The sequence below is a fragment of the Symphalangus syndactylus genome, chromosome 10 (genome assembly GCF_028878055.3).
Source record: "Symphalangus syndactylus isolate Jambi chromosome 10, NHGRI_mSymSyn1-v2.1_pri, whole genome shotgun sequence".
Classification (NCBI taxonomy): Eukaryota; Metazoa; Chordata; class Mammalia; order Primates; family Hylobatidae; genus Symphalangus; species Symphalangus syndactylus.
The window spans coordinates 39,615,232-39,635,043 of record NC_072432.2 but is presented as its reverse complement, the minus strand read 5'-3'; the positions used below and the strand labels follow the sequence as shown (position 1 = coordinate 39,635,043).

Sequence of the window (19,812 nt, the reverse complement as noted above, 5' to 3'; positions counted from 1 at the left end):
AATTGAGGTCCAACGGGAATCAGTGGATGAGTGGTGGGTAGCTGGAAAAAACACTAAAGGAATCATAGACAGTTTTGACATGGCTTTACCCTCTCTTTGGGTGTGAGCATGCCATATGTACAGCATTAGCAGGGTAATTATACCTTTTAAAGACGGTAGTGGCTCCAAGCCCAGCACAAGTTCACATGGGTGATCACCTAATGTGCCTCACATGGCTTGGTTACATAATGTGCAGAGCTATGCACCTGCGCTCCAAACGCCTTGAGTTATGCTGCGCCAGAAGGCTGCCTCAGCCTACTCCTGACTAAAGCACAGCCATTTCCCTTACACTCCACCCCCTAGGCCTAGGGCATCCTCTAGGCAGGGACATGTGCCCATAGGGCAGAGCCCTGAATCCATAACCCACAACAACAATACAGAGAGCAACACCTCACCACTAGGATCCCAGCTATGCCACTTATGACTATTAGGGCCCAGTGTAGGCCAGAGCCTAGGGATGCCCACCATCTCCGCAGGGGATCATCAGTAAGGCTCTCAACTGCCTTAATCTGCCATGAGACCTCTTGCAGGGCTGCTGTTATGTTCTACCAATTGTCAGGGATAAAAGTACAACATTGTGTTCCTAAAAGGGCACAGGTGCCTCCTTGGGCAGCAGTTTCTATGTCTAAGGCCATTTGATTTTGCAATACCACCTTTCTGATCTGATCAACCTTATTGGTTAACAGGAGGAGGGCCACTCAAGTATAATTCAGAGCCCAAGTGGTGTGCTGTGCAAGAGTGGTAACTTGTGCTTCTACAGTTATGACACCCGCTCCAGGGATAGTCACTGCCAAGAGGCAGAACCACCAGGGGACTCGTCGCACTTGCACAAATCGAGAGCATAGCACCTCCCAGTTATGTGGGCTATCTGGGCAACTTGGGGAAAACAGTGGCAGGTAAGGCCACCCCCAGGTACAGTGTCCAGTCCAGTTCACTGGTAGGTAAAGCCACCCTGTGTCCCCACAGACCCATAAACTCCCAGGGACACAAAATCCACTGGGGCCCAACCTTGGTGGGGCCGCTTGTTCCATCATACCTTCGGTGTGGTGACATGTATTATGTTTGCACAGGCCATGATGGGTACCCATCCCACAGGGGTGTTGCCCCAATGTGGCTCTATGTACCACAGCACCTGGGCTTGGGGTACTGCATGTTCCCCCACTAGCCAGGCCCACCCATCATAAATGCTACAGGCGTGCTGTGGGTCCTACAGCATCCTTTTTCAAAGCTTGCCGTGTTGCCTCACAGGCATCAGCCATGGGACCCCAGGTCTCCAGCCATGTCCAGTTCTCTGCAGATGCTCAATGTATGTGCCAAGGCAAGCCATCTGCAGCTGCTGATGGAAGGGCAGTGCAGATCCAACAGATGGAAACATTGGTCACCTCAGCGTAGGTATGGGCCCAGTCCAAATGCGGTTAGAGCATGTTAACCTACAGTTGAAATGACAGAGCAGGTACAGGTACTAACAGAGGTAAATCATATCCGTCAGGCAAAATACAGGCTAACCTTTCATCCCTGGATAACAATGCAGCCACCAAGGGCTTTTGCCCTGGGTGATGGTACCACACCTTCTCAACTCCCCATGGTTCCTTTGAGTCCTGTATCTGTGCCAAAGTCACAGGGCAGCTCATAATAGGCCAAACAGACAGTACATATGTCCCCCAGAGGAGGGTTCCTTCCCTGGCTGTTCCCCTATGAACAGTCAACTGTAGGGAACATGTATTGAACACCCAAGGAGTGACATGCAAGTCATACTTAGGCCCTACCCCCGGGGAGCTCCAATGACCAACCACCAGCAGTGGGGGGCTTGGAGGGTCCATGGCCACAGCCAGGGTTTCTTTTCCCCTGCCTTCAGGGGTGTTGGGGCAGACAACAACAGGGTACCTTTCATCCCCATACCTGGTCGGAGGAGGTCATCCTTGGTATGTATCTGCAACTGAATGGGGGTGGTGGCTTAGTGTAACAAAGCCTCCACCAGGGCTGGGCCACCTTTCTATGGCCATTCATTCAAGGTTTGGAGCACCAGGTCCAGCCTGGAACTCCAGCCCCACAAAGACGGTAGTATGACACGCAAGTGTAACCCAGTCTTCAACAGCCTGTTATATTGCTCAATCATACCTGCAGCTTGTGGTTTGTATGGCACATGGAATCCCCACTTTATGTCCATTTGTTGTGTCCATTGTTGTACCTGTTGTCCAGTGAAATGTGTTCCCCTATCACTCTCAATGGACAGAGGGCGACCATACAGGGCACGAAAGTGTTGCAATGCCCCGATGGTGTGCTGTTGGTCGGCCACCCTGCAAGGGTAGGCGAACAACAAGCCTGTGTCCTTGTCCGTAGCTGTTAATGAATACATATACTCTCGTGACTTCAGCAGCAGCCTGATGTAGTCTACCAGCCACCTGGTCAAGGGCACTGCAGCCTCTACTTTCTGGGCTCAAGCAATTCTCCTGTCTCAGCCACCCAAGTCCTGGGATTACAGGCCTGTGCCACCATACCTGGCTAATTTTGTATTTTTAGTAGATATGGGGTTTCACCATGTTGACCAGGCTGGTCTCAAACTCCTGACCTCAGGTCATCCACCTGCCTTGGCCTCCCAAAGTGCTGGGATTACAGGCGTGAGCCACCGCGCCTGGCCTGTTTCATTCTTGTAAGGCAAAAGTACTTGAATGTTCCCTTACATTCCTACCTCCAAACAATTTCAGAATTCCCCAGTCCACAAACTCCACCCTTCCATCTGTCACCAAAATCTAAGTATTTTGCAGAGTTAAGCATAATTCAACTCCTTATGAAATCTGCCCCATTTAACACTGGGCATGCTAATCATATCCAATAATTTCTCCTGTCACCATTTGGTTTCTTTTACCTTCTAAAAGCTTTGCTTCTGTGATACATGCCTTTCTGATGGAACTATAATTACTGGAACATTGAATTTAATGTCCAGAAACAGGAATAGATATTAGCAGATTAATCAGATATTCATTTAGGTTTTATTATAAAGAATCAAATGATTCAACAACAAAAACTTACACATCTTACACAAAAATACTCATCTCCTGTTAATGCACCTGTTTCCATGGTTCCTGCCCTAAGATTGTACCTGGAAAAAAGTAGACAAACAGAAGTAAGAACATGGGTTAGAATGGATTCAGTGCTACAGTTCCAACAAAGTGTGATATGTGTATGATAAATATTCAAAATGGGATTGTGAAAAAACACCTCTTCCAATTAATTCTTTTTTATTTTTTTCATTTTTCTTTTCTGTATTAGTAGCATTTACTAAGTGCAGTTAGTAGGAATAAAAATTAGTTAAATTAACCAAGTCTTAATGCCTTATAGCTGAATCATTTATTTGAATGACATCAAGACTGAGAGAATAAGTTTTAAAATTTAAACACAACGGTGCATCCACTGTGGAAAACAGTTTGGTGGTTCCTTACAGTATTAACCATAGAATTACTATATGATCCAGCAATTCTACTCCTAGGCCTATACCCCAAAGAATTGAAAGCAGGGACCCAAACAGATACTTGTATACCAATGCTCATAGCAACACAATAGCCAAAAGGTGGAAAGAATCCAAGTGGCCATCAAAATATTTCACATTTTTTTGAATGGATAAACAAAATGTGATATACAGATACAATGAAATGTTATTCAGCCTTAAAAAGGAACAAGATTCTGATAGTTGCTACAACATGGATGAACCTCAAAAACACTATGCCAAGTGAAATAAACCAGACACAAAGGGACAAATATTGTATGATTCCACTTACATGAGGTACCTAGAGCAGTCAGATTCATGACTGCTGCTTCATGAATCTCACTGCTCTAGGTAGCTCATATAAGTTGAATCATGAACCCTCAAATCTAAAATAAAATTAAAAGAAAATCTAATATAATTGTAAAAATAAATTAAGACATTATTATATATAAAAGGATCTACTTAGGCCGGGCACGGTGGCTCACGCTTGTAATCCCAGCACTTTGGGAGGCTGAGGCAGGCGGATCACGAGGTCAGGAGATCGAGACCACGGTGAAACCCCGTTTCTACCAAAAATACAAAAAATTAGCCGGGCGTGGTGGCGGGCGCCTGTAGTCCCAGCTACTCTGAGAGGCTGAGGCAGGAGAATGGCGTGAACCCGGGAGGCGGAGCTTGCAGTGAGCCGAGATCGCACCACTGCACTCCAGCCTGGGCAACAGAGCAAGACTCCGTCTCAAAAAAAAAAAAAAAAAAGGATCTACTTTGCTGAGGAATTTATCCAAGCATCCCTTTAAACAGGGAGCTGCTTCGCTCGTAAACTTAATTGTTCACCAATGGATCGTTAACACTCCAACAAAAGCTGTTGAGAGCAGAAACACTACTTGGATTTAACCTATAAATTAACTTTGAAAAAGTTATGTAATAATTTTACTAATATCTTATCAAGAGAATCGGGAGGTTATGGGATTGGCTTGAAACCAGTTTCTGGGCTAATTGGAAGGAGGTACAAAGAAGCTTTAGAGAAGCAGCTCAGGAAGCTGGAAGACTCTGTCCAGCACACAGTCTTGGGCAAGAAATCAGCCCACCCTCACTTCTGTCCTCTTACGGGAGGCACTGGCCCCTCTCAAGCCTCACATGAGAATTCAACACAGCTGAGGTGAGTTGGGCTGTGGCAGTGAGAGAGCACAGCTGCCTTCCAAGCTGATGACCCGAGTTTTCATTTTAATAGTTCAGCTACCTTTTCTAGTAAACAGTAAACCCTTTGAGGTCAAGGATCAAGTTTTCTTTGTAGCATGCTGCCTTGCAAGTATTTCACACATGCTGGGTGAATAATATTATTTTATAAAAAGTGAATAAATTAATGAATGACTAATAAAAAATGGCAACAGAAGGTCCAACAACATGGTTATAAATCAGCTCTGAATTTTTAATATTTAGATCTTTGAGTCATAAAAGTTCAAATGACCCACACGATTTTATAGAAACACTCCTCAAAGCATAAAGTGAGAAAAAATTGTGTTTAAGTTTATTCTATCTTCTGCTACAAAAGGGACATATTTTCCATTGCTTTTGTAACTCTGCCTTGTACCCAAATGCACCACATTCATAATAAGTACTGTTGACAGAATGAATGACAAGGCAAAAAATAGCTCGCAGTACTTTTCATTTTTTACAAGTGTGGAAAGCATATTAAACCATTTGCTGATTAAAAATATGCGTGTTTTGACTTGCATATGAATCAAATTAACATACATAAATCCAACATCTTCACATCACTAGATTCACAGCCATAACCAATATAATTTTCCATGTTTCTTCAAATTCATCAATTCCAGAGTGACATAATTAAGTTATTAGGCATAAAATACACGGTAATGATTTATAACTGAAAACTAACTTTTGTTTTAATTCAATGATCATTTATCATTAAAAGGAAAAACGGTACAAGATTACTGAAAAGCTAAGACTTTTTTTTTCTTTTTTTTTTTAAACAAAATAGAGATGGGGTTTCACTATGTTCGCCAGGCTGGTCTCATTGAACTCCTGACCTCAAGTGATCCTCCCGCCAAGGCCTCCCAAAGTGCTGGAATTACAGGCGTGAGCCACTGCGCCTGGCCAGAAGTCTAAGATTTTATGTTGAATTTGGCTCTATAAATACTTATTACCACTAAGGGAAACTCAAGTTTGAGGTATAGAACAAGGACTCTTATCCCTCAGTATGATTAATTCCTATAAATGAAAGTACTATGTTGAATCCTAGCACGTTGCTGAGTTATATAGCCCCAGAAATGTGCAAGCTTCCTAGTTGCAGTTTCCATAACTTCACCTCCTACCTGCCTCTTTACTCTAGCTGGTCCATCCCCACCTTCTTTTCTCCAAGACTCTGGTTTAGGGCAGGGAAGACTCTCTGGGAACCAGACAAACACTCTGTACACTGTTACACTAACGGACCAGGCAACAGTCCTGGGAGGAAGAACACATCCAAGCTGCAAACCTGGGTCAGACTACACCAGGTCTGGGCCAAGCCAATTAAGAGGGCCCAAGGGCTGTTATTAAAAGACACCCTGTCCCTTCCTCTTAGCTCTGCAGTTGCTTAGGATTCACCACCACCTGGAGCACCTCTCTAGGATCAAGAAAGTAGCCTGAGTAGAATCTCTAGCACCCAGCCTCCCCTTACAGCCTGCTATTGGTATACATCTGACACTATAAATCTGGCACCATATAAATGCCCAGCACTTTGGTCACTGAGTCCTTCCAGGGCTGCTGGCACTGAGCCTATGAGAGCAATAGGCATCTTTCTAGCAGAATGTTTTCTAACCTTGTCTTGTGATATAAATTATCCAGGACTGTTGATATAAACATAGATCCCAGGGCCTTTCTCTAAACATTCATATTTATAGTGGGTCTCTTTGGGATCCCGGAATCTGAATGTTTAACAAGTGCCCAGGTAATACTCTTCAGCTGGGAATATTGGAAAATACTGTGTTCGAGCACACTTCAAAGTGCTCACCCTAGTCTCTTGGTGAGGGGAGCTGCTGTTTGCGGATTTAAACCTCGTCATCTATGGAGATGATTAAAGTGAGAATGCTGGGTAGTCTATGTAAATCATAGGCATGCTACCATTACCATGATTACATACCTTTAGCCACAGCCACCAGGACACTGAGCACAGTCTGGGTGAGCCTCTTCTCAATACACAGGGCTAAGTGACTGAGAGCCTAGAAGATGGAGTAGGACAAGGAGTAGCCAAAGGCAGTGGAGAGAGGGAGGAGGAGCAAAGCCTGAAATCTGGAAATCAATGCATATGTATTTCAATCCACAATTGCTTTGGCTGCTGATACAAATCAAAGGAAGAAGGAGGGAGATGCAGGGAAAAAATGTAAACAGCTACGTAAGTGCAGTATTCTGTTAAACATGAATTTTCAGATATTAAAGAATGAATATCTTAGCAAAGTTATTCATTTATTTATTGAACTTCCAATTTGAGTTTTTAGTACTGCTATGTAAATGAATCTGAGTTGGATTCCTCAACTCAACTAGGTGCTAAGATAAGCATCTGTATGAAGGGGTACTCATGAGTTTTAGTGATTGCCATGCTGGGAAAAGATTTCTATCCTGCCAATTTTGCTGCTGACTTACACCATGAATTACAGAGGGATGTAGTTAGAGCATAGTCCCCTCACAGACACAAATATCAGCACCTTCCCTGAAATATGGATGAAGAAAATTTGCAATGATGCCAGAAATGAAAGAAATGAGTATTGTTGCAGGGTGCTGGAAGATAATTTGGAGATAACAACTACTCTCTTCTTGAGACTTGAACAAGAAGTTGTGAGCTAAATAGTAGCCTGCAGAATCACCTGGCATTAATCCAAGGAAAACCTTGCTCTATGTCTCCTTAAAAAAAGATGAACAGTCTCTGTGATTGAAATATGTGCCTGCATAGTAACAAGGCAATGGACTAGCTTTTTATGATCTCATCTAGACCTGTGATTATACAGAGAAATATTAACAATGAATGCAACCTCAGCAAAGACACATTGTACAAGAAAATGGCATGTATGAGAAAAGAGGTTAAATCTTCTAAATGCAATTATTTAGTAAGAATCCTTCAAGTGTCTGAATAACTTTTTTCTTAAATACAGGAATTTAAAGTTAAGTATCCTCATGTCAGAAATTTATCTTACTCTCTTTAGAAGTTGGGTTTCCTTCTATTGTGACAAACATTCCCAAAGAGTTAGATGCAGCCAGGACAAAGCTTTGGGACAAATAGGGAGTATACTAGATGCCAAAAGTATATTAGGGCCAAATATGCCTCATAGTATCCTCCCTTGACAGTCACATAAAATATGCAAAAAAGATACTTAACAATTCTCATTTTCAGTTTTAATGCCTTAGGTCTCATTACTTTTTCCTCAGATCAGTATAAGGAAAAAAGTTTTTCCGTGCTCATCCTGATGATAAAACTTCAGTCACTGAAACTTTCCCTTTAAAACTAACGAGGCTTTTTATCTCCCTGCGTTGGCCAGATAATGATTTTACAGGCCACTCACAATTACCAGAGAGAGCTGAAACTGGAGCAGCAGAAATAAATGAGATCCCTGTAGATAAACCACATAATTCAGGGCAGTCAGGAGTTGCAGCCTCTTCCCTCACTTAACCTTGTACCAAGGCTGCTGTGGGTAATTTGATTCCCTGTGTACCTTTCCCTGTCGGAATGCAGAGTGAATTTTAGGGAGATGTCAGACTGGCAGAAGGGGAGACAACACCCTGTGAAGGAAGGAAAACTGCGTAAGGATTTAGGAGATTTAACCGAATTATGCCACCTAAGATTCGATAATTTCACTAAAGGAGTCTCTAAAGTCCCTGCTTGGGGCAAGTGGGGAAGCAAGTGGGCTCTGGGCTGTGGTTCTCTGAGAATGGTTCTGCTTTGGTCTGTTTACACGTCGGGATTTCATATAAGATTTCATTTTCTGAAAGGCATCCGATGCTAAAGAAAGTTAAAACATCTGTTTCCTTCTAGCTCTACCACCCTCTGATTTTTTAACAGTCTATGATAAGAGGAGATGAATGCCTGCTAAAGCGACCAGAAGGCTCTCAGTAAAAAGTATTAACTAGATATCAATAGAATCTGCAAAACGAAGAGGTGCTTGAAAGATGTGAAAGAGGAAACTTAAGGAGAAACGCAGACGGCACATCTCTCTTCCTGGCTAGGTAAGAGGCTGTCTCACTCTTGCTTTCTCACAGCAAAATTTCTACCCTTTCTCCAGTGGTGCTCAACTCTGGCTGCCCAGCAGATCCCCTGTGGTGGTATTAAATGATAGAAGGGTCTGATTTCCCACTCTGGGGATTCTGATTCAACAGATATGGTTTTTAAGATCCAGAGGTGGTTTTGACGTGTAACTAGGATTGAGAATTTCTGCCTGGCGTCAGCTCTTCGACCTTTAATAAAACTGCCCTCTTAAAAGACATTGATGGTCAGACGCGGTGGCTCACGCCTGTAATCCCAGCACTTTGGGAGGCCGAGGCAGGCGGATCACAAAGTCAGGAGATCGAGACCATCCTGGCTAAGACGGTGAAACCCCCGTCTCTATTAAAAAATATATAAAAAATTAGCCGGGCGTGGTGGCGGGCGCCTGTAGTCCCAGCTACTCCGGAGGCTGAGGCAGGAGAATGGCATGAACCTGGGAGGCAGAGCTTGCAGTGAGCTGAGATCGCACCACTGCACTCCAGCCTGGGCGAGACTCCATTTCAAAAAAAAAAAAAAAAAAGACATTGATGACACCCCACAATGTCAGTTATCATTTTTAGGTAGATGACTCCAAATCTAATCCTCTATAAACAACCACCTTCTATCTGGGTGTCTCATCAACTTTTTTTCCAACAACCAGTCTTGCCTTCCAAGGTCCTCTTATCTGTAGTGGCACAACACTTCTTCCAGTGACTCAGGCTCCCAATGACTTGAAGGCATCCGTGACTGCCATTCCCTGTGCCCCAGAATCCCATCTGCACAAACATAGTAAACCTACCCTTGTATCTGATCCTAAACCAGGTCCTTGCTTTCCATTCCTCCTGCCACTCTTCAAACCAGGCTCCCTTTATTACTTGATAAATTGTTTACAGTCATGTGATCGGAGCGTCATTCTTCCATCTTTACCTACTATGATCCACCCCAATCTGACTTGTAGCTCCTTATTCAAAACTGCAATGGCTCCCCGCTGACTATATTTAAAAACAAACCCCTTCATCTATCTCTTAGATTTCATAATAGGAACCCAATCTAAGTTTCCAGGCTTATCTTTGATTACATAGCAGCATGAACACAATCCACCATCTAAAGAGCATTACCCTTTCTTCTGTAAACACGTCCTAGGCTTTTCAGATCCTATGCCTTTGCCCTTACTCCTCCCTCCACCTAAAATACCCTCCTCTCCATTCTAAGCCACCTCCTTCCCAATGGCTCTCCAGCTCTTTCCAAATGAATCTGAATGGCAGTAACATTGTGCTTGACTCTTCCGCAGCAGTCATAACATCCTGTCTTGCAGCATGCTTATCTTCTCTCTCCTCATTTGCTGAGGTCTTGTTTCTTCAGAGCACTGCCCTGTGAGCCTTGTCGCTGTATAGAAAGAGTGGGCTTTGGAGCCAGTGATTCCTGTGTTTAAATTCCAGCTCTACCAACAAACAGCCATTTGAATTGTTAAATTATTTGAACTGTTCAAATTATTTAGCCCTTTCCTGCCTTAGTTTCTCCATCAGTAAAATGGGAATATTAATATCCAATTCCTAGAATTAAGATGAAGTCTGAGATAATGCATGTAAAGTGCCTGACACACACACAAAAGGCTTTCAACAAATGGTAGTTCCCATTAACAAATGTCAAACAGAGGCTTGACAGGCTTTTATCTATATTGGAAGGTGACACCCCACTAATCCAGCTTGATGGAACCATTTTCTGTAGATATTCACCACCTGGTCCTTCTTACCTGTTAAGAAGATTACAGGGCTATTTTTATTTTTGAGACAATACTCTGAAGCAGAGAAGTAATAGCTTCCTCCCTATTATCTGTCTGTTTGCCAGTAATAATAAGGATTGGTGGTAATAGTGAAATGACAGGTAGACAAGAACAGGAAGAAAAAACAGCAAGAAAACTCTAAATTAAAATATTCAGCACTTACTGAGGGACATAAAATGCCCACAACTGGCTGGGTGTGGTGGCTCACACCTGTAATCCCAGCACTTTGGGAGGCCAAAGCGGACAGATCGCTTAAGCCCAGGAGTTCGAGACCACCCTGGGCAACATGGTGAAACCTCATCTCTACAAAAAATACAAAAATTAGCTGGGGGTGGTGGCATGTACCTGTAGTCCCGGCTACTCGAGAGGCTAAGATGGGAAGATCATCTGAGCCTGGGGAGGTCAAGGGAGTGAGCCAAGATTGCACCCTTGCGCTACAGCCTGGCTGACAGAGTGAGACCCCGTCTCAAAAAAAAAAAAAAAAAAAAAAAAGCTGAAAACCTTCCAAAATAAATATTATCAAGTTGCAAATGTAGTAAATAAAAGAATAATTCACCACAGTCAGCTAGTTTATTTCAGAGAGGTAGAAGTGATCAAATAATAGGAAAGCCATTAACATAAAATACATCCAATCATTATGTCAAATACAAAAGAATAGACTTGCTTCTATACATGCTTAAAACATGTTTGGTAAGAATAAACAGCAACCCCTGATAATATTATTTTAAGAGAAATAGAAAAAATATTTACTCAATATAAGAAAAAGCATTCGATTAAAACCAATAGCCCTCATTATATTTAATAGCAAAACATTAGTGATATTTCCATTAAAATATGCACAAAAAAGGAATATTGTTTAATATAGTTCTGAAAGCTGTGATCAATGCAATAACACATGATACAAAAGATATATACTATTAACAAAGAAGAGATAAAATGATACTTATTTTGTGACAGTTATTGTACAACTATAAGTCCAAATAAATAATTTGAAAATTGTTTAAGCACAAGGGGCTGAAAGTAAGATAGGCAGAAATCAAAAGCATTCCAATATAATTGTAATAATCAGCTAGATACTTTTAAATGTATGTATATGTATGTATATATATAGTTTACCTTTTCTAAAAAAGATTTGAGATGGTTTTAGAAAAAAAAAGCCCCTATAGTAGTAAGAAGAAAAAATATATAAAACATCTAGAAGTAGCTTTAATGCATAATGTCTTTCAAATAGTCAAAGAAAAGAACAAAATTGTATTAAGATATATTCATTAAAGTTTGAGAAAATGGAAAAATACACTATGTTCCTGGGCAGAAAGATGCTGATACAAACATTTAAATATTTTCCAAATAATGTAGGTTTAACCAAGACATTCAAAAAGTATTTATTGAGCACCCACTGTATACCAAGCAAAATGCTAGGTACTAGGGATACAGTCATGAACAACACAAAGGCTCTGCCCTCCTGGTGTTTCGATTCTTGCAGAGTTGGCACAACAAACAAATAGAGCCTTAATATAATATAGTGTCAGGTAACGATATGTGCATTGAATAAAAATAAAATAGGGTTAAAGGATAGAGAATGAAAGAAGGGGGATGCGGTCAGGGAAGGTCTTTGAGGGAGTAACACTGGAACAGATACTTGAATAAAGTGTCGGAGAGAGCCATGTGGCTATCTGGCAGAGCAGTATTTCTTGCGGAGGGAACAGCAAATGCAAAGGCCCCAACATGCTACCAGCTTGATCTAGTCCAGAAACTGCAAGAAATGTAGTGTTGCACTGGGCGCGGTGGCTAATGCCTGTAATCCCAGCACTTTGAGAGGCCGAGGCGGGAGGATCACCTGAGGTCAGGAGTTCAAGACCAGCCTGACCAACATGAAAAAACCCCGTCTCTACTAAAAATACAAAAAAATTAGCCGGGTATGCTCCAGCCTGGGTGACAGAGCGAGATGCCGTCTCAAAAAAACAAAACAAAAACAAACAAACAAACAAAAAAATTAGCCGGATATGGTGGTGCATGTCTGTAATCCCTGCTACTCGGGAGGCTGAGGTAGGAGAATCGCTTGAACCCGGGAGGCAGAGGTTGCCGTGAGCCGAGATCACACCACTGCACTCCAGTCTGGGCAACAAGAGCAAAACTCTATCTCAAAAAAAAAAAAAGAAAGAAAGAAAAGAAAAGAAATGCAGTGTTGCTAAAGCAGAGTGCGTAAAGTGGAGACCTGTGGGAGATGAAGATGGAGGTAACGTGAGGGCAGGTTGTGCAGGCCCTGTAGAACAGGACTTTGGGGTGTAAGTCTTGTGGTAGCTATTTTGACCAGGTGAGGATGTGATCTAATAAGATTTTTTTAAAGAGCTGTCTGGTCTTGATGCTGAGAATAGACAGGGTACAGGTGAGGGGAAAATAGAACAATAAGAACAGTTAGGAGGTTATTTCAGTAATTCAGTCTGGAAAAGATGGGCTTGTACTTGTGTAGTAGGAGTGGAAAGAACCAGAAGTAGATTTCAGATAGATTTTGGAGATAGACATAAAAGATTTGCTGATGGGTTGGGTATGAAGGGTGGGACCAAGGGAGGAATCCAGGTTGGTCCCTTGATTTTTGTCCTGAAGTTACTGGTTAGATCACGGTGCTAATTACTTCACTGGGGAAGACTGGGAAAGGAGCAGGAGCTGGAGATTGAAACCAGGAGTCTTAAGACATGTTAAGTTTGAAATGTCTGTTAGACTCCAAGTGGTGATGTTAAGTAGGCAGTTGCTAAAAGAGCATGAAACTCATAGAAACAAGTTGGGCCATCAACAGATAGATGGAATGTACAGCCAGAGGATTGGATGAGGTCATCCACGGAGAGAATGCAGAGAGAATCCTGGGGCTCACCAACATGAAGAATTTGGGACAAGAAAGAAGATCCAGCAGAGAAGGCTGAAAGAAGGCAGCTAATAAAATAGGAGAGAACCTGGAGAGCACAGAGTCTTAGAGGCCAAGAAAGTGGTTTAATATAATCCCTATCAAAGCATTCGTGGTTTATTTTTGTTAACTGACAAAAGGATTCTAAAACATACCTGAAAAGTATAATTCACACCTAGGATAATGGATCATTCTGCCACATTGTTTCTTTTTCACAACTGATATGAACATGATATTTTCATGACTTTGTAAAATAAAAATGGAATCTTTCTAATTTTTTTTAAAAAACTGCTAGCTTATGTAAGCCTTCTGTCTCTCACTGTATAACCCCTCCAGTTTTATACGGGGCACACATGTTTCTGTCACTTTCCTGGAAACCTTGTAGCAAATTAATAAAGTGTAGCACATGCTCGAAGAAAAATTTGTCTAGGACATTTTGTTTTTGAGATTCATAAATTGACTCTATTTTACATAAGAATCTATTATGCCATAGGAAGCTTATTAAACCCTTGAGCAGGGACAAATTATTCAATAAATGGTGATGAAATGAATGCCTAGAAATATGAAAACTTTGATTTCTCACTTCATTCCACACACCAAAGTGAATTCTAGATTGGTTAAAAATTTAAATATTTAAAAATTTAACAGTAGAAACATTTGAAGAAAACATGGATATTTATTTATAAAACTTCTACAAAGAGGAAGTTTTCCTATACCAGAAATAACAGAAAAAACTATAAAGACCAGCAGATTTATAAAAATGAGAAATTCTATACACAAAACAACTATTAGGCAAATATTAAAATGGAAAAATGCTTTCCATAAAATGTCAAAGTTAATACAGTTTCTACATAAAGACCTCAGGCAAACAGATATGAAAACTGGTAGGGTCCCTGTTGATAGCTGGCCAATATAATATTTATGAAAGAGATCATTACCCAAAAGAGAAAATTCATCTAGTCAACTCATATATGCAAACATGTTGATCCTTGATAGTAACCAAAGAAACCACACAAAAAAATTGTGCTCATTTTTCACTAATACTATTACTAAAGGTTAGTTTTTTTGCTGTTTTGGTTTTGTTTTTGACACAGGGTCTCACTCTGTTGCTTAGGCTAGAGTGCAGTGGCACAATCATAGCTTACTGCATTCTTGAATTCCTTGGTTCAAGAGATCTTCCCACTTCAGCCTCCTGAGTAGCCGGGACTACGGGCACATGCCACCACTCCCTGATAATTTAAAACAATGTTTTTTTCTGTAGAAATGGGGTCTGCTATGTTGCCCAGGCTGGTCTTGAACTCCTGACCTCGAAGAGTCCTCCCACCTCGGCATCCCAAAATGCTGGATTACCAGGGTGAGCCACTGCACCCAGCCCTAAAGATTTGTTTTTAAAAATAATAATATATATCCTTGGGAAAGGTTCAGTTAAGGGGACTCTCTTTTGTACTGATGATATAAATTTAGACAAGCGATTTGAATTTGTATCAAGATCCCTCAAAACGAAAAGTCTGTATTCAGCGGGTGACTTGGCATCTCCACCTGTAGACTATCTTAAGGAAATATAAAGCTTTTCATAAAAATGAATAAAAATATATATCCCATTATTTATAATTACCTACAAATGGAAATGAAAGTTTTGCAGATACAGTGGACTTGAAATGGTTAAATTAGAAAACAGCCTTTCCTGTTGGAGCCAGAAAATAATTTCTAATAACGTTACAAAGGAAGCTTCACTGCATGCATTCTTTTGCCCAGTGGGGATCTCTTTGTAGCCCTGACCCCAATCAGCAAGTTACTTCGCCCACCAAAAGAAGAAGAATTTAGCTTCCATCCACACAATGTGGGCACAACCTACAGGCCACTGACCAGGGAACATGGAGAACCAGATTAAAGGGCTGGAAAACTACAGGGTCATGCAAATAGAAAGGGAAGCTTCCTCGGATAACAAACAAGCAGCAATAGGCATTCTTGCAGAGTTTATTGAAGGAAAACAATCTCCTTTGCAATAAAATTGATATAGGCTATTATTTTGAGCAAACTCAAAGACAGAATTTCTGCAGAGAAATCAGGGTGAAAAATGAAAGAAAATGACATTCCTGAAAATATCGCCTTAGGACAAGGCTCTTGAGGAAGATCATCAGCAGAACTTAGGTAAAGTCCAAAGCAGGGGAATCGGGCTCAGACTTCACACTCCAAGCATGCATTCATTTATTCACTCATTCATTCTTTCAGTAATTTATGTGTTGACGTAGCAAATATTTATTGAGCAGCAAATATATGCTAGACACTAAGCAAATATTGGAGGTTAAATTACCTTAGTGAAAAAGACAAGAAAAGTATGCTTTCATGGATTGTATAATAGCAGCAAAGCTAGGCCTTAAAACAATAAAAAAAATTATTTAAGTTCGAATTGATAAGTACTAACAACAAAAGTTTTGAAATCTGTGAGAGTGAGTGACAGCAGAACCTAACCTAACTCAGGGGATCAGATAATTCATTTGGGGGTTTCTAAGAGATTTGAAATTTTTAATGAACTTTTAAAGGTGAAAGATATTTACCTAAGGTAATTATTTTTACCAATTCCTTACTGGGGACAGAAATGGAAACTTAACTATTTGTGGTTTACTGAATGTACAACATACATATATTTTCTATAGAGTTAAATATTAACTGTAGGTTTTATACCACTGTATGAATTCCAGCAAACACATTCTATTATTTCTATAAAGACATAAATTATTCTTTTGAATAGATATTTAGGCTGAGAGGAACCTTCCCATCTATTTAGTAAAGAGTATGGTATTTAACATCATTTTCTTCTGTCTAGTTATTCTAACCAATGCCAAACCATAACCATTTAGTATAGGCATTTCAAGATAACACATCAATTCAAAACAAGTATGCATTGAGTGTGTGTTGTGTGCTAAGCTGTGTTTTTGCAGCTAACAGTGGTGAGGAAAACAGACAAGGTCCCTGAATTTCTGGAATTTACGTCTTAAAATGAACTTAAATTGTTTCTAATGTTCTAATTGACATTTCCAATAGCAATGGGAATGACCACTTTACTGCATATTGTATTCTCATCAATAGTGAGTACTATCATTACTTGCTTTTATAGAAGGAAAGCACAAAAAAAATGAAGGCATTGTTATGGGTTGAATTGTGTCCCCCCAAAAAAGATATGTTGAAGTCTTAAGCCCTACTACCTCAGAAATGTGACCTTATTTGGAAACAGGGCTTATGCAGATGTAGACAAGTTAAGATGAAATCATTAAAGTGGTCCCGAATCCAACTGACTGTTCTCCCTGTGAATGCCATGTGAAGAGGAGGCAGAGATCGGGGTCATGCAACTATAAGCTAAGCAACACCGATTGCCAGCAACCACCAGAAGCTAGGAGAGAGGCACTGAACAGATTCTCCCTCACGTCCTCAGAAGGAACCAGCCTTGCCAACTTCTTGATCTCCGACTTCTGCCCTCCAGACTGAGACAATACATTTCTTGGGTAAGCCACCCAGTTTGTGGTACTTTGTTATGTTAGCCCTATTAAACCAATACAGGTATGTTTCTTAAGTTGGGTTCTACTGGAAGCAGAGATTTACAAATGACTTGGGTGGTAATTGATGTTTGACATGTGCTCAGGATATAAATCTCACTCTCGAAAGTATCATGATGTTTTGTTTGTTTTCTCTTATTTTCCCTGTGGTTTTAGACATAAAAGATAATGAAGCAGGCGGTGGCATGTCTGTAATCCCAGTACTTTGATAAGCCAAGGTGAGAGGATTGCTTGAGGTCAGGAGTTTGAGACCAGCCTGGGCAACATAGTGAGACCCCTTCTGTACAAAAAATTAAAAAAAAATAGCCCACCATGGTGGCATGTGCCTGTAGCCCTACCTACACTGGAGGCTGAGGCAGAGGGATCTCGTAAGTCCAAGAATCCAAGGCCATAGCGAGCTAGGATCTTGCAATTGCATTCCAGCCTGGATGGCAGACAGAGACCCCGTGTCTAATTTAAAACAAAGAAAGATAACTGAGCAAACCAGAGACTGCCAATGGGCAATGAAGGCCTTTACTATGAATTGACAAATTTGGGTAATCAGTGATCAGAACTGGATGCAGGAGGAGTGGATCTAGCTTTTGGGAGGCTTGAAGTTTATTTAATCTTCTCTTTAAGAAAAAGAGTATAAAATTATAAATATAAAATTAGATACAAAAGTAAATATTTATTTAGAATAAAAAGAAATAAAAAATAAATTACAAACATTAGAAAGATGATAAATACTATGAATATCCATACATCTAGAACTCTTTTTGTTTTTTAATTCTCTGACAGCTTTTTATACTTTTCTGCATATTTTGGCTGCATATTCTTTGATCACCTCTTTAACATCAATTTTGTAACATGGCTTTCTAAAGATAGAAAACAGCCTTCCTCTAGCATGGTTGGTCTAAATTTGTGTTTTATTATTGATAGATGGGATGCATAAAACATGCAACCTCACACATAGATGTGTTCACTGCTACAGGATTATGCATCAGAAACCCAAGAATTCTGATAAAATCTACTTGAGATGATTTTCATGAAAATGTATTTTGGGTTTATAATTAGGTATAATGTACATTCCTGAACAGGAGAGAATTTCTGTCTTGATGGGGCATTGATGAGAAGTGAATTCTTTGTTTACAAGTTTACATGTCTGATGTCTGAAGGAATTTTCCACAGAATTGCTTCTGGCTCTGCACATGGCAGACCTTGCTTATCTCTCTCCCCACATACTCCTACTACAGGGCAGGTTCTTATCCTGATATGGCCTCTGGCCCTAGTCCTTTCAACATCATGCCTGGTATGTTGGCTCAAGGGCAGGAGGAGAATCCAGAAGACATTTCTATGCCAGATCAGCCAGTAATAGCTTAACTATGTAAGGAAGTGACTTGACCCTCATAAATATATCCTACTAAAACCACAACTTATTTAATATATTCCCCAATTCAACTTCCCCTTAGCCAGCTCCCCAAAACACTTATGTCCCCAGTAATACCACCTGACTGCAATGTAATAGATGGGAAGTCAAAGTGGAAAGAGACAAGGGTCATAACCAATTGCAATAAAAATATTTTACTTTTGAGCCAGGTGCAGTGGCTCAAGCCTCTAATCCAAGTGACTTGGGAGGCAGAGCCAGGGGGTTAATGCTGCAGTGAGCTATGACCATGGCACTGCACTCCAGCATGGGCCACAGCGCAAAACTCTATTCCTAAAAAATAAAAAAAAAAGAAAAGAAGAAAAAGAAAAAAATTTACTTTTGCAAATTTTACAAAAATCTACAAGTATGTGAATGTATGTGTCAGGATCTTTCCTAGGACCTTGTAAGGAGCCCAGGCATGAGAGGACCCACCATGAGAGAGGCCTGAGCTTAACCTTCATTCACACGTCAGAGTAACCTGCCTTTCACAATGCTAAATGAATGATCTGAAGCTTTGTCACAGTTTGTTTTTTTTTTTTTTGAGAAGGAGTTTTGCTCTTGTTGCCCAGGCTGGAGTGCAATGGCGCAGTCTCAGCTCACTGCACTCCCACCTCCTGGGTTCAAGCGATTCTCCTGCCTCAGCCTCCCGAGTAGCTGGGATTATATGTGCCCAACACCACGCCTGGCTAATTTTTTGTATTTTTAGTAAAGACGGGGTTTCACCATGTTGGCCAGGTTGGTCTCGAAATCTTGACCTCAGGTGATCCACCTGCCTCGGCCTCCCAAAGTGTTGGGATTATAGGTGTGAGCCACTGTGCCCAGCCAGGTAAGTTCTTTATATATTTAATTTTTTATCATTTAGGCTTTGGCAACAGGGAATGAAATTTAGACCATCCCTCTGGGGTAAGGGGAGGCCGTGATGAGTGGGAAAGAGAGTGAGTAAATCAGAGAGGAATGGTTATAAGAGTTGGAAAGTGGTAATATGGATGGAAATAATAAGCTGTGAGTGTAAAATACAAGCATTTTTTTCTGACTCTTCCACTTCTGACATAAAAGAATAGAAGATAATCTTCAAAGAGGAGATGTTAGCCTGGCTTATGTAACAGAGAGAGTCAGAAGACTTGGTTTTGTTAAATCCAGAAAGGTCTGTGATTGAGGACCTACTCACTGAAAGTTAATCTGAGTTATTACTTTATACCCTATTCATATGTGGGCCTAAGACCAAGTGCTTTTAATTAATTTGTTTATGAATGGAATGTGCACAAGGGTTGTTTTGAGCCATAGTGATAAATATATTTGAATATGCCCAAGTTTTGTTATTTGTCATGGTGATAATAATGATAATATTAGTTTGTGGGCCTAGCGAATACTGTTTGGTTTTACATTGTTTGGTCCAACTGAAGCCATCAGTGTTAAGG

The 19,812-nt window shown here is 40.8% G+C and overlaps 1 pseudogene; it reads right to left on the bottom strand.

The window, feature by feature from the left end:
* Nucleotides 1-3,010: 3,010 nt before the first annotated feature.
* The window catches only part of LOC129492099 (mitochondrial import receptor subunit TOM7 homolog), a 52,616-nt pseudogene continuing 35,814 nt past the window's right edge, over nucleotides 3,011-19,812 (bottom strand).